Below are 13,981 nucleotides of genomic sequence, written 5' to 3' on the forward strand. Positions count from 1 at the left end.
TAAATTTTCTCACAATAAGGGCAGTTATTGAAATGAGCTGGCAATACTTACTCCAATACCATGTAACTGTTGCCCAGGCTTCCCATGCCAATTGCAGAGACTACAAGTATAAATGAAATTAGGAGAGTGCTAACTAGTTTGTGGATGACATTGGTCTATTGATGGCTGTTACATGCAGTGTTCCAGATTTAGGAGGGAGCCCTGAGCTCCCAGGGACCCATGCACTGCAGGAGCCTGGAGGAGGTTCTCCCTGGAGGGGGAGGAAAGGCCATTTCTCCTTCTGTGTATGGACAGGTGTGAATTGCTCCCAATCCACACTTTCAACTTTTGAGGAGAGATGAATTAGAAAAAACTGTTGGAACAAGCTGCATTTTCTGTAAGTCTTCAAAGCAATTTGTGCTTATTATCATGTCAGTGACTAGTGTTGGAAGATACGTAACTTGGGGAATTAAAAATAATTCTTGTCATTTTATATGATTTTGTAATGAAGTTCATATTTTTGTTAGCATATGTTTACCTGTCATTTGACACTTGCATCATTATCTCCTTTGGAAATCTTGCAGAATCTGATCTTGATAACTTACATGCTTGCTGTTAAGTTCATAAATGGTTAAAAAGATGGTATTCAGAGATTTGGGGGAGCAAGATTTTCCTTACTGCTATTTTATAATTTCCCTTTATGCAATAGTGTTTATTATCAGTATACAGATGACTGTGGGTCTTCAATCTGAATGGCATATTGTATGCATGCCCTTAGTAAAAGAATACCCTGAAAGGTCCTATTCAAGACAGACACTTAAGCATGCTCTTAGTGTTATGTGCACATTTAAGTCTCACTTAAGTAACAATTGAAATGCATCTTTATATGCTTACCAGAACTGGTCCCTAAGTCTGCCCTATCATGCACTGAGAAATGCGTGGGCAGACCCATAACTGTGGAGAAGCTTATAATTTTGGGGCCTAAAGTATAAAAATTATTGCATAATTAGACCACACAAGCTAGATTTCAAAATGCTGCATGTTGTCTGGATGGGTACTTAAAAAATAAGTAGCTGTCGAGCATGTATGGTCATGTTCACACTGCCACACACAGTCATTGTAATGCTCTAGCAGTTCTAGGAGTTTTAAGTGGATCCAGCATTGGTTTCACTTCAGATAGACCAAACCAACCAGTCACTCCTTGGCTGGATCTCTTTCGTCTTGACATTAAAAGATGCAATTGTAAATATCACACTTCCATTTTATAAGTAGGTTCCTATCACGAACCATATATAATACAAAATAGGATTGTTTGGAGAAGATGAAAGTATATCTCATTAACTGAAAAGCAGACTTTTGATATATAACAATAGTCAGAGCTATCCTTTGGCATATTGATTTCTCTATTTTTATTAGTAAAACAACAGATATACCTTACAATGTGCTCCACAGAGAAATTGGTATTTAACTGTACTGATAGGATAACTTTAAAGACGACAGAGCTATTAACTAGCAGAGCAAACTAACGAAATAGTATGTTCATGGTTTACCTAAATTATGAAGTAGAGATAGGGACATATAACTGTTGGTACAAATATTCCGATCCACATAGTAATACTCTAAAGCTCATTAGTTTATTCTCAGCTTTAGAAGATAAGATAAGCAATCTAATGTGATTGGAAAAGCAGATGCAAACCATTAGATTCATCTTTATTAATTTTCTTATTATTTGCTTAAAAGAAAGATAATCCCAAGCAAACTTCTGCCAATTTTCTGGAGTCATTTGCCCTGAGGACATTATGCTATGCCCAGTGCTTCCAACAAGACTTGTCCTCTCTAGCCAAGAATCCAGTCTTTTCCTAAGGGAAGAAAAAAGCCCACACACGAAGTACCTCAGACCTTTACCACCTCTCTTCCTCCCGACTCCATCCAGCCCTTGGGTACTCCAGGAAAGGAGTACAGCCCTTGTATTCCTGCTTGTTGGCTGGAATGTTTTTGGATTAAACTTCCTCACCGCAACCACCAAATTTATTACTGTTTACTCTGGTACAACAACATCTTGTAACCAATATGCTTCTAATAACAGAGCATGGTGACAGACACAGTAACTAGGGTTATCCGAGAGCAACAATCAGCCAGTTTTAATTATTAAATATTGACTGACTCCTGTAGGATGCATGAGGTGAAAACCAAGTCATGCTCCCTACCACCAGGCAAATATGTGTGAGATTTTAAGAATGTCCTTCTAGTCCCAAACTATCATCAAATCTAAAAACATGACAGTCTTTTAAGAAATTAAGTCCTACAAATTCTAGAAATTCCCCTCATCCAGAGAAAAACCACAGCTATGACCTTGCTTGGCTCGGGCAAACTTCAGAGAACAGAAAAGAAACATTCCTTCATCCCTGGTGGTCAAAATAAGAATGTGCTTTGCCTTTAACATCACTTTTGTCCATTCAAAAGAAGTGTCCGGTTATTTCTGTGAATCAGCAAGTCTGAACTTACTCAGCCCTTGGCAGCTGCACTGCCAGCAGCAGTGAGCTGGGCACTCTGCAGGGCTGACCACAACTGAGCAAGAATCCTCTTGCCTCACCTAGGAAGAGACAGGGGAGCCCTCCCCAGGGAAATGTATATGAAAGTAGCTAACCCCTTCCCTCCTTCAGCCTCATGACCTCTCTTTGTCATTCGCTGCATGTTTAACCTGTTACATGCACCAAAGCTTTAGCTCGTTTTAGAATGAGGGTGGAGACATCTCAGATGCACAAATGTGATCTCTTGCTACGTATCTACAGACTGGTAACTCTGGGAAGTAATGAATCTGTGGGAATTTACTCAATGTGGGGCTGCAATGCAGTTTTGAAAGGCAAGCAGAACCTGCAGGTCCTGGGGACCATAAGCATCCTAATCAAAGTGTAATGCAAATTTACACCAGTCCCTAAAAGCATGTAGTCCTTAGGGAGATAGAAGGGGGCATTCTTCTCATTTGTAACTCATAGTAGGTTTTATGTCTTAAATCTACCCTTGCTGAATCCGTTGTATCCCTGGTCATTAACTTCGTTCATCTCTAGTGTTCATTTCACAGTCTGATATTTTTTAAGCTCTGATTTAAATATATGTTTTATCTTAAAGCAAGCAAGAAAGAAAAAAACAACAACAACAACAACAACAAAAAAAAGAATTGGGAAGCGATGGTTTAATTAAGTGGTTGCTCATAAGTGAAACTTATCCCATCTGACTATTTTGTGGGTTCATTTTTGTTGTTGTTTTCATTTTGCAATGAATTTCTAGCAACAGAATTTATCTATCTGGTGAAAATTTTCTCTTTTAATAGAAAATAGCATCTCAATATTTCCTCTTTTTTTTTTTTTTTTTTTTTTTTTCCTATTAAACAAAACATGCAGCAATCTGCAATTAAATTTCAGTTAACAAAGTGTAAAAATACACCCAACCTCCATCTGCCAAAAATAGTTTGAAAAGTAATTTTACATCTCTGACAATGACGACTGTGTTTATGACATATTTCTGGTGTCATATTCCACTCTCCTATCACTGCCAGCTTGCATCCAGTATTTAGAAATAGAACAGAAACGCATTGAACTTGCTGAACTAGATGTTGCCACACTGCAAATCTAATAGGCTTAGTGACCACAACCTACAGGGGCCAGAATGTGTCAACAGCAAAAGGGCCAACCTCAATCACTGTCTGTGCTTTTACAAAGTTGTTACATGTTTAATTCTTTTCAGCTTAGTTCTCCTGCTGTTTTGGCTGCTCAAAACCAAGGCTCATATATTGCAGCAGCCTTCTCTACCTCATATAATGCCACAAAGGTCCCAGCAGGAGACTTTTCAGTGGAGCAGACAAGCCACAGGCTAGGGCAAACAGGGCATCACAACTTCCTAATAAGATGACTTATTAGATTGGGGGCTTGACACAGCTTTTATTTAACCACTTCTTTTCCCAGCCACCAGAAACATGAACTGTCTCTCTGCTTGAAACACAGCGAGTAGTATGTGGATTTGCAGCAAGTGCTACCACATGCATTCAGTCCAGTCTATCAGTAAAGGATGATTTCTGATGCCATCTTTATCACTGTACTGATAGATTAATTTTGCTGTTAATATCAGATTTCCAGCTGCATGAGTCTTTGATTATATTAAGCCTGTGCTTTCCCATGGGATTGGTCACTGCCTATTCTGGACTTCGAGTGGGCTTGTGTAGGGCTGGCAGTGAATGGGTTAAATGACTGAAAGCACAGGATCAGTTTCCTGCCTGCACTTGCAATGGCCTAAGGCAGTGCCTGCTGTTTGGAGTTAGAGAGAGTGCCTTGCCTTGTCCCAGGTGGCAGACAGGCAAACCATGTTATTAAGAAGCAGAGATCGCAAAACCTTGATCTTCAAAAAAGGCCCCTAATTAGTCCCTAGCATGAGAATAAATGGCATTCCACATCAGCAAGGATGAAAAAGGCTCCTTCAAATTTCATTAAGTAATCTCTGCTATTGACAGTTTTTAGGATCACATTGGGAACTCCTGTTGTTTGAACTGCTTTGCCCAAGAACTCTTCTTTATTCGTCACTTCTGTTTGACTTAAATTAAAAGAAAAAAGTCTTAATGGTCTCACGTGCTGCATCTTAAGGAAGTCATAAATGTCCTGACAAAGAGCTCCATGCCCTACGCTGCTGCGTCTGTGAGTGGCTCTTGGGTCCACTGGAGTCGATAAAAATTATTCCATCATCTTCAATACACTCCAGATCAGACCATCAAAGAGTACTGGGATGACACCATCCTTCATATTTCACATTATCCATTTTTTTTAATTCTGTGTGAAAGTGGCAGACTGAAGAATACGTGCTAAGTTTTTTCATATTTCTGAAAAGCTGTGATTTGGACTAGATGTGTTGTATGAAAAGGAGAAGTTTATTATTTTTTTAAAAAAAGTATTTAAATTCATTTTCCACTTCCCTAATTTTGATTTATAAACACTCCTAGTAGAGATAGCATCCTCATCCAAATAGTCTTAAGGTTCACAAACTTAATCTAATTTTATTATATAAATGTACCATAGTTTTCAAGGACACTCACTCTCTAGAGGACTTGGATCCATTTGATTTTATTCAACCCAATGGTATCTGTTTTTATCCCTAACTCAGATTAACAGTTCTGGCATTACAGCAATATGTAAAGTTCATCACATTCATGCAGTGATTCTAATATCAGCTGCATATCCTTCTGAAGTTTACTGTATAATGAATTTAAAACATACATAGCAACAAATGAGATAAATAATTTCTTAGCCAGAATTGGAATGAAGTTCATTTTGTCTTTATAAATAACTTTTTATACTGATGTTTCTTGTGACCCTTTTGATATTTAAGTCACACAGTTTCTTTTTTTGTTGTTGTTGTTGTTGTTTGTTTGTTTTTGTTTTTTAATTATTATTAAATATATTTTATTCTCATATTTAGCATTTTTAAGCTTTATTATAAGTAACTATAAATCACTGACAAAGACGAGAAACGGTTCTGCTTTTAAAATTTAACTCAAATGATATTTTCGAGCCTCTAAAAATACTCCTCTGGATTGCTTATTCAGAATCAAGCATGATTATAATTGGAGATTTTTCATATTACTACAGAAGATAGGCTTTTTTGTTAGGGTTTTATAAACTAGTTTTGAGCAGTTTATTGTGTGATGTGCCCCATTGGTTTAGAGCAGTGTGGAACACCTTTTGCCCAGGTATAACAGATCGGTGCCAGACAGCTGCAGATTTCCCAGGTAACATTTCCTCAAGTGGAGTTTTTAAGAATGACTAAAATTTGTTCTCCTCCAAGCAGGGTGTTTACTTTCTGTGTTCAGTGTTCTCCAGATAATGTGCAGTGCTGCACTTACCATTTGAATCAGGAAACTTCCTTTAGCATTACTTTAATCTGTGTGCTTTATTGATTTGAGATGTAAGAAACTGTATGCCAAAACTTTGGTTATTTTAACTAGTTCTAAACAAGAAAGACTAACATCAGTTTTGACAACAAACAAAACCAGGTTTTGTTCTATTGGTTACGTTTAAAAGATTCCAATTTCAAACCAAACACAACTTGTGGTTATTCTGTCAGATATTTATATAGCCACTGGGGCGCCATAGTTATGCACTGCATACATCATTGTATTTTTAAAATGTACTTAATGAACATTTTTTCTTTTCTGGTAACTACTTCATTGCCTTAAATGAATGCATTCCAATAGAATTTGTAACAAATGAGCACTTTGTGTTTGCATTAATGCCAAACACGTTTAACAATTTTTTAACAAGGAACACTGGCAAAAAGCCAAACTCCTAGAGGGACACTGAAGGAATGCTATAAATTTAAACTAGATTTTACCTTTTCACTCAGGTCAACTAGTGTCTTAGGTGTCTTTGGCATCTTGGCATTGAAAGTTTTCCATGCAGGTTGGATACAACTTTGTCTTAATTATTTCTCTTGTTGGCCTTCCCTGCTGAAGATTTTCACATTAATATGACAGACTTTAGCAGGATACTGTACTCATTAGAAAGTGAGAGGTTGTTTTTTGTTCTTTCCACAAGAATTGGGCCAGGTGGAAGTAACAAAACCTGTATTTTTTGTTGGGACAGAGAAGTTCATATGCCGTTGTTGTATCTTTTATGTTAAGGGAAGTGTAACAGGGGAGAGCACTCCAACAGATCTGTGCTACCCAATATTGTTTCTTGTGCTGAGTGGCAAATACCTGGACTGTGATCACATTTGCAACTGCACTTTAGAGGCAAGGGAAAAGCAGCCCGCAGTGCTCCCACTGGTCCAAGCTCTGGGCTCACACAGAAGCCATTAGCAGATTTTTTGGCTGAATCAAACATCTGGGGGGATTCTGCAGTTGTTAAGTTATGCCCACATGGTACATGTCATTACATACCTTGGGAATCACCTAGTCTGCAATATGTGTTCATATTAAAAGTGTTACAAGTAGCTGAACAAGCCATGTGCTTACTTTTTCTTGTAATTTAATATATTAATTTAATTTTTACTATGTTATTTCAGATTTAATCAAATGCAGGAACTAAAAAATAATAATACTTAGCACTCATCCAAGACTATTAAGGCACATTACAAATATTAAGCCTTGCAAATTCCTGAGAGGACCCTGATGTTATCCCTGCTATAGCAAAGAGTAAGTTAAGAACAGAAAAAAGATGTGGCTTTTCCCTTACTCATAAAAAAAAGCTAGTGGCAGGGTGAGAATTCAGCATAGTGCTGTGCCAGATTGTGCTGTTTGTCTTAGTTAATCATGTCATTCTTTTCATGGGTTTGGATAAGCAAAACTAAAAATTGAGAATGCATTCTTTTCTTTTTTCCTTTTTTTTTTCTTTTTAATTAATGTCATTTATTTTTTTCTTATTTAATTAATGTCATTTAGATTTTGTTGTTGCAAGAGGCACAGCCAAGTTCCAGGAGGTCACTTGAGAAAGACTGCATTATAGCCTTGTTTGTGCGTTACTATTTTTTATTCTAGTTACTTGTTTCTAGAAAATGAAATTATTTCACATCATTTGTTAGTTGTCTGATAGCAGTAATGATGAATTAGTGCAGAGAATAAAACTGAGGAATTAATCCTTACAGCTTTTTAAAAGATGTCACATTATAGTGCATGTCTTGTTATAGCTTAAGGAGCAGAAATAGCCCTAACAGGATTCCATTAATGATATCCTTCTCTACTAACATTTGGTCAGATACCAATTCCCTACAATAAACTGGCCATTCCCTCTCTTTCTGACTGGCTAATTACCATATCAGTCGTTGGTCTTTTATGTAGGTACCATGTGTAACAGGTTAGGAGAGGGCAATTTAAGCCAATGTGAATGGGTATCTGTGTTTGTATCTGGGTGCTTGTTGCAAACATTTGGAAAGCATATGGAGCATAATGGACATTAACCCAGATGTCAAAAATAGCCTGCATTTTACTACTGTTATTAAACAGTTTCCCCTTTAACTCCTTTGTGTTTACCCACCCTCTCCCAGCTCATTCCTGCAAATCACTGCTGAGAGGAAAGGATTGGAGGTAAAAAGTAGTAATCTGGCAGGTGTCTTTATCCAAAGGAAAAACAACCCAAACAAATATTTGTGGGCTACTACACTTTTATTATCTTCACATCCATCTGATATATTCATTGACTGGTATCTAATGGACCGTCAGAGATGCCAAACTCATAAGACATTAACTTCAGTTGCAGCACTACTGAATCTCAGGCCCAATATAGGTTACCAACATTTATTTCTGTTTCAGAGGTTCAGTGACCTTTACCAAGTACAGCATTGAAGAAACAAATATAAATTTAATTTACTCAACCTCAGTTGGTATTTGGCAGCAATATCCTTTTATATATTTATTTGACTTGAGAAATACTTTGCATTTCCTACCTGTGGTGAGACAGTTTTTGTTACAGTCCCAATATGTGTACAGTTTCCTGATGAATGGGTGGGTTGATTAAGCAGGTGGGGTTTATTTCGGAGTTTCATTCTGTTCTAAAACCTCAATGAAAATTTGGGGAGCAAGCTGAAGAGAGGTTGTGTTTTGTGATTGGCTGTTGCTGCTCAGATTGGACTCTTTATTCTGAGTTCTTCTTTTTGAGTACATAAATGAGTGTTAATTGCAAAGGAACTTCAGCTTGTAAAATATCAAGTATATTGAAGATTTGCTGTGATCATATTTTAGTGAACCTGTTAAAAAAATATAGACATTTTTGTACTAAGGTTTCTGGAATGTACTCTCCTCGTTAATTTATATGGGTGCTTCCTATGCCTATATATCTCTTTGAATGATGATTAAGAAATACTCGGCACACAAAAGAATGGGAAACGTAACACATGCTCTGACTTACAGTTTTCATAAAAAGTTAGCAAAGATTTTATGTGCCAGAACTAGTAACATGATCTACTTTAGGAACTCCCTGGCTTTCCAGCTCTGCAGAAGTCATTTTTTTCTTCATTCAAGGGCCAATTCCAAAGCCTGTTAAAATCAATGGGAACCTTTCCACATTTCAGTGGGCTTTGGATTAGTCCTGAAGTGTTTTAACCAGAAAAAATGTACCAACCTCTCATTGGAGAAGTGATTATTAGATTATTCATCTAAGTTTGTATTATATAAACCATTATATATAGTTATATATATATATATATACCACACAGACATAAACTTGAAAATAGGGATTTAAAATCATTTGCAAGTTTGTGTTCTATGCAAAATATTGCACTTTACTCATAACATAATTACTCTGATAAATGTTAGCTTCTAGAATTTAAAGAGGCATTTTAGTCAAATAGTTGTACACAACATTTTTTTCAGCTGTATCCAAAAACGAAAAAATTCTGCAGCAGTTACTTTTTTATTAAAGATGGGTGTTTTGGAAACCTCTCCAGTTAAATAAATGCAAGCTCAATAATGAAGGATCCCATACATAATGCATTTTTACTTCTCCAGGAACAAAGTAGATAAATGAACAAGTGCCCTGCAAAGGAATCATTTCATTTCTCCCTCTGATATACAGATACAATGAATAAGACTAATTCACTGCACTCTGTTCAAGAGTACTGTGCTGCCTGTTTGCAATAGAACTATTGGAACAAGACAAATCATTCAGGCTTCACACTGAGGTCGCTTGCAGTCAGACAGAGCCTCTTCCAAAGCCCATGGACAGCAGGAAGACACTTTCCACTGATTGACTCAGGCTTTCATCAGTTACCTTTAGCAGTCCCCTAGATTTCAGAAGTACCAGCCAAGCCACGGAGAACAACCACCACTCACAAGTGACTGCATGGCTGAAATGTTCACTGTGGAATATTTCAATTTTTATAAATCTGAGGTACTTGTATCCATAAAACCTTCCTCCAGTGTCTTGAATACTAAAGTGGACTTTAGTTTAAAATACAACAACAAAATGTTGCTTTCAGTACCTCCGTTTCTGGAGAGTCGCTAGGGGCACTGCACATTCTACCTGCCATGGAACAGAATGGAAATAAAAGGACAATTCCTTTGGTTTCCAAATAAAACATTTATTTATTTATTTATTTAATAAAATTTCCAATTCAAAGCTACTGCATCTGTAGAGAACAGAAAACTTCCCATTTTCAAAATCACAAAAACAACACAATTTAACATCTTTGGAATTTAAAATCTTTCTCATTTAAGAGAAATCTTGTGACACAAATCATCTGTAAAACTATTTGCCACCCTTTAAGCGTATCAAATGGGTTCAAATTGAATTTAAATCCTTGCCTAATCCTTAGTCCCTAGAAAAGCGATATATCCGCTGATGTCTATGAGAAGCTTGATTATATGAGAACTATGTTGAATATGCTCGAAACATTTTATTAACTAGAATATTTTGTTCTCTTGTTACAGTTTTCAGAGGAACTAGTGAAAGAGGAAGAAAAAACGTATCATTGGAATGTAACGATGATAATCTATTGCATTGGATCTCCAAACATGACTATGATATCCTGGAGAAGATCACAGATGAAGAAAATGAATGCTAAGGTTGATATCTAATGAAATAATGCACTAATTGGCATCTTCTCCATTATTTCTTGTAGTCTACTAGGAAATTAGATACTTTGGAAAAAAATGAAGAAGACTCAAGCAGAAATTACAAGAGCTTTATTTCTACCTTTAATGGGTCTTGCAAGTTATTGTTTTCACAAACAAACCTTCTGTTTAGAATATTATTGTTTAATGAAGTTCAGTTAAACAGGTTATTTAACCAATTATTTGTAAATTGATATTGATTTTAATAAGTAATTCAAATTTCTTTAGGTATAGTATCTGCATTTGCTGATTTTACCTAGTCTATTCTAAAACTTCTATTGCACTAGATTATCAAAGAGGTATTAGTAAAATGTTATATAAGGGTGTTGGCATTAATCTTACCCCCAGTTGGATGTGGGCTTTTACAAAAAATAAAACCCAAGCCTTTACCCTCCTCTGTTTTCTTATATCTTCTGATAAAACAATTACAATCAAAAAATAAAACCCAAACCAAAAACCAACAACAACATCAAAAAAAAAAATATTGATGGTATAACTGGTATTAAGCTCTGGGCCAGGTTGGAAATGAAATCAATTTTTGGTACTAACAACTGATGGCAAAGATTAGCTTTATGAAAATATGGTGTGTGTCTCTGACAATGCATAGGACATCTAATTTGATCATAAATATATGATTATAAACAAGATGTATCTATTTCTGGATGGTAAAAGCTTGAGACATATATAAATATATATGTATGTGTATATATGGACATATACACAAGGATGTATCAACCTTTTACCATCCAAATGCATATAGATCTTCAACAATAAAAGCTGGGACTCTAAAAAATAAAAATAAAAATAAAAATAAAGATTGCTGTGAATACAGTATATGCACTAGGTCTCCTGTAAATGAGGAACTGTGTGTTATCATTTTCTGCATTGAAAAACAGACTCCAACATGGATCCCAATGACTCTTAGATGTTACAGAAGAAAATACCAATGATCAAATAGCACTTAGAGGCTGTTTGTATCAACAAAATATATCTAGTATGATAATTCTAAAGCACATGCAAGGAAAAAATAAAAATATGAAGTCATTACATTCAGTGAGAAATTATTAACTGCTAGTTAAATCTCTACCACTTCTCGAGGAGAGGATCCTTATGACTTCATGAACATTTTTGGTCAGTCTGGCAAATGTGCAAATGCTTGGTTGTTTTATTGAGGCATCTTTTTGTCCATGGAAGAAATGCTTCCATGCTGATGGGAGTGGGAACAGAGTATCTGCATTTTTAAAGGACAAACAATAAATTTAAGCATGGGTGGCCTTAATCCTTAGTAATTTTTTTTTGCTGCTGTAAAAAAAAAAAAAAATAAATAATAATAATAATAATATCTAAATGGATATTCCTAAAGTCTTGCACTGAATTTAGAATAAATGTTTTTTGAACCTGTGGTGCAATTAACCCTAAACATCCTACATGAGCCATACATATAGCCCTTTAAATTGATTGTCTAGAGATGATATTTTATTTATTTGTACCTTTTTCTTGGTGCAATCAAAGAGCAATTTATTTGAGCAGGAGTCCTGCTGGATGCTACTGTTTTCCATCTATAGAAAATGTATAGAATTAGTATAGCATAGATAATCCAAATTTCATTCATGTTTAAAAAGTTTGTCCTTTAACTATCAATGGCATTTTAAATCTTTGTTTTTGAAATGGCAAAGCTTTTGGGAATATATTTATCACATATGACAAATGTTGCACTTGGAAACTCAGACAACAAAACTTTCTTGTGACAAATTTGTTGTCACAGTAGGGGACAATCGTCTGTGTCTCTTACAATCAGGTCTTAACCTTAACTCTGCAACTGAATACTTGAAGTAGGAAGTAAACTAGGGGGAAATAGGGTCACAGATACAAAGCTGTATAGTTAGATATTTATATGTATGTGCCAATTTTGTCACAGATATTATTTTAGGGGCATTTTTGCTCCAATCATGTTGGTAGGAGTATTGATCTAAATTTTAACAGGGCCTACAGTTTAGCCCGTAAAGAGGAAAACTGTGTAATGTTGCTTCTTTCTTTTATTTTCTTTACTTCACTCTTTTTTTTTTTTTTCTTCATTTCATGTGATTATGATGTTTGGAGAATATCTTTTCATATACTAAAATGTGATCTCGGGGTTTACAATAAACACTGTGATGTTGGGAAATTATTTTATTTGAGCAATGTTTTTTGCCCACTCTAAGTGTAAAGAAGCAAGTCAACTTTTGGTTAACATTTAAGATTATTATTTCAATGTGAGATCAGTCTTGTACTGCACATTATTTCTTTCATTTAAATGTACGGTATGAATTTTGTATTTAATGAATTTTGTGTATCCAGTATGCATGTACCTGCACATTGACTTTCATTTGAAAGTGAGTTTCAATTTACTTTTTAAACAGTATTTATGAAAAGACCTCAGATGTGTTGACACAATCTATATCTGCATTGGTTTTTTTGTGTGTGTAGGGTGATGTTTGAATGTGATGTTTTGCAGCAATGGGTCAGTATTCCCTATTTACCTTATATCCTCATTTGATAGTGCTTCTTGTAATACTTTTTTCAAGTGATTGGCATGTTCTGGATTGTGATATTGATATGTGGTTAAGGACATCGATATGAAACTAAGGAATTCCTAGAAATTACCAGTGGGCATGTATTAGACAGTCATTGTAATTTAATGTCTAATAGAAGTGTAAAGTACCAAGGTATTTAGAGTTCATAACATAGTTATCATGTGTATGGGAAGTATTTAGTGTTGATCAGCTTGTTTATATTCATCAAATAAACTTGTTTCTTTCTGAAATCAGTGTTGTGTCATTAAAACTAAGTTTAATGACTGTAAGAAAATGTAAGAAGATGTTTTCCACATGGTAAATCTATCACACTCCTTATTTCTCTAATTGCTACCATTCAAAGTAATTTATCTTCCTGTTGTTACTATCACATAAACTGTTTAAGAAAGCATAAAAAGGAAAATGACTCCTAGGCACTGCTCCCACGAGCAACTTCACTAAAGTGAGTAACCATTTTCTGGATTGGGCTCTTAATGAGTAATATGTGCTTTTGAGTGGGTTTCTAAAGCATAATATTCTTGTGTGACCCTCTGTAATTGCATAGAAAATTACATTTTGTTTATATACTTTACTGACCAAAAACCATAAGGTGTGAAATTCTCCGCACAGTCAGCTCCTTTTTCAGCTGCCTGGTTAAGTGGTTCCCCGTTTCCATTATGTTCACTTTTTTTAGAAAAGGAACTTTTGTTGAGCAGGAATTTCTTACCTCATAGAACTCCCTGGGCCAGCTCAGGGCACACACAGCAGGAGAATAAAAGGTAAGTAAGTACGCATTTTACTTAGGTTATTTAAAAACACACAGTCCCTTAGTTTTAAGCTCTGATTCTTTGCCTATAAATTA

At 35.5% G+C, this 13,981-nt stretch overlaps 1 protein-coding gene across 21 annotated transcripts in view; it reads left to right on the top strand.

Annotated features, from left to right (window-relative positions):
• The window catches only part of ERC2 (ELKS/RAB6-interacting/CAST family member 2), a 537,199-nt gene extending 523,829 nt beyond the window's left edge, over positions 1-13,370 (top strand). For all 21 annotated transcript variants that reach the window (XM_035338170.1, XM_035338171.1, XM_035338160.1 and 18 more), the window contains one exon: positions 10,385-13,370. The gene's annotated coding sequence lies outside the window, so the exon portion shown is untranslated. The remainder of the gene's footprint in view (positions 1-10,384) is intronic.
• The last annotated feature ends 611 nt before the right edge of the window (positions 13,371-13,981 follow it).

The sequence above is a fragment of the Oxyura jamaicensis genome, chromosome 12, assembly GCF_011077185.1.
Source record: "Oxyura jamaicensis isolate SHBP4307 breed ruddy duck chromosome 12, BPBGC_Ojam_1.0, whole genome shotgun sequence".
Lineage (NCBI taxonomy): Eukaryota > Metazoa > Chordata > Aves > Anseriformes > Anatidae > Oxyura > Oxyura jamaicensis.